Source organism: Homarus americanus, unplaced genomic scaffold (genome assembly GCF_018991925.1).
Source record: "Homarus americanus isolate GMGI-L3 unplaced genomic scaffold, GMGI_Hamer_2.0 scaffold31499, whole genome shotgun sequence".
In the NCBI taxonomy this organism is placed as follows: domain Eukaryota; kingdom Metazoa; phylum Arthropoda; class Malacostraca; order Decapoda; family Nephropidae; genus Homarus; species Homarus americanus.
Genome location: NW_024727202.1, coordinates 55,027 through 57,418, shown reverse-complemented (window position 1 = coordinate 57,418; position 2,392 = coordinate 55,027).

Here is a 2,392-nt window from a genome sequence, read left to right as displayed (position 1 = left end):
ATAATTAATTTTTTAGGCGGATACGTCGGTATTGTGATATCGAAGGGAACTGTCCGCCAGGGTGGCAGGAAGTGCTGTTGTGTCTCAACTTTGTACAGGTGGTCTTGTCCAAACATCTTCATATGTGTAGCTGTAGTTTGGATCCACTTAGACTCACCAGTCCCATGGTTCATACATTCTAGCAATTTTAAGGAAACAATGTTATTAGGATCACCACGTAGAAGTCTCAGGGCTATCATGAGGTTGACTTCAATTATTCTATCTTTAACACGGGGTATACCTAGTTCTTTCCTCATTAAGTACTTTAGTGCTCATGGGACATCCTAGGATAATTCTGAGGGCTTTATTTTGCATTTTCTCGAGCTTGTCAACGCCTTTCCTGTCACGAAGGACCAGGGCTGGTGCGTGGCAATCTATCAGAGATCTTCTATAGCCTAGGTACATTGTTTTAACAATTCTAATATTAGCACCATAATGTGAGCTGTACCCCGCTACACTTCTAAGAGGTCTATGGGGACACCATGTGGTGTAGGGTGGTGTCACAGTACCTCACTCTGCTCGGTGATGTTGTGTTATCTCATAGTCAGGTGTGAAGCCGACCCACTGTTGTTCCCATGGTGGACTGACTAGCACCTCCTGGTCAGAAGATGGTGGTCAGTTCCCAGGGGTGATTATCTCACTGGTGGGTCACGGCTTTCACTGGTGCTGTCTAGTGCTGAATTCACTGGCTTGAACACTGTTCATCACTGTTCAACACTGATCCCACTTCGTTCCGAAACGAAATTGTCACTTTTGATTATGTAGATATCCCGGTGGTGAGGATGGGTTGGGGAGAGGGAATTTGGGAATGGGCCGACATGGCCAAGGAGGGCCGGTGTTCAGCAGGAGCAGCTCCTGAATAAGTCTTGACTCTACGGTGGTCAAGGATGTGTGTGTGTGTGTGTGTGTGTGTAATAATAATAATAATAATAATAATAATAATAATAATAATAATAATAATAATAAACGGTTTATTAATAGAGTTGCAGCCGGTGGCTGAAAATATACATACTTACATTTGATAATAGACATAATGATATAATATGCATTGAATACATTTACAGGGCTGTACAGTACATAAATCAGGAGTTGTTTATTATTTTAACAATAGATGGGATGGTGCTGTTCTTATATCTATCGGTGCAGGCTCTTATGGGCTGAATTTTGTTGTAGTGGCGGATTGCGCAAGTTGGGTGGGGGGCTGCAGGTGGCAGGAGGTGGCAATGACGAGGATGGTGCAGTAGTCCACTGCCAAACCTTTCCAGTGCTTGGTGGTGGAGGTCACTGAGGGATGGCATTTCCAGGGTGGAGAGAGCGTTGGTGTAGCCGGAGTATTCTGCGCCGAGCATGATTCTGCAGGCCCTTTTCTGTACTTTCTCTAGCTGACGTTGTTGGGTGGAGTTGAGAGAAGACGACCAGGCTGGTGACGCATACGTTAGTTTGGGGAGAATAAAGGCGTTGTAGATGGTCCTCAGCTCTGGCGTGGGTGTCCCAAGTGACCTAAGTCGTCGTAGTATGTAGAGACGGTACGAGGCTGCCTTGACTGTGTTATTTACATGGGCCTTCCAGTCAAGTTTGTTGTCTATGGTTACACCCAGGAGTTTGGCAGACTGCACCAGCTGGAGAGGATGGGCACCCACTGTGACTGCTGGGGCTTGCACTGGAGTGGTGGCGGAATTGGTGTGTGTGTGTGTGTGTGTGGTATTATGTAGTATGAAGCGGGTTGCAGTGGGTATAATGTTTTGTATGAAGTGGGTATGTTGGGTGGTATGAGGTGGGTATATTTTGTAGTATGAGGTAAATATATGCCTTCCTCTTTAAGAACTATAGCTGTAGATTGGTGGCAAGATTGTAACAGTTGTAACAGTTTGAATTGTAACAGTTTATTTAGCCAGAAAAATACAGATACAGAATGGATAATAATAACAATATTAACATGGCTGAGCCAGTTGAGAAATATGAGGACGAAGGAGGTGAATGATAATAAGGTCCGACTCTCGGGTACTTGCACGAAGTAGGGATGGCATGATAGGAAATGACGTGTATTGTGATTAGGGTTGAGAAGAGGAGTAATGTCCACGTATTCACTATCACATTGACCATGGGAACAGTAGTACAAACGTAACACATATGGATAAGGCAAATAATATTAGATAATATTTTGTGTAACAGTGATAACTAAGACTGTAGAGCAATATAAAACACTACTAAAGCACTAGTACTGTACTTGTGAGGGCGGACTTGGTGTTGTAAAAGGTACAGTAAAGAAAAAAACTGTGTAGCGGAAAAATGTGTAGGAATCCGTAGAAGAAAGCCAAGGTTATTGGATCCATTCTTTACACTTTTGGAAACT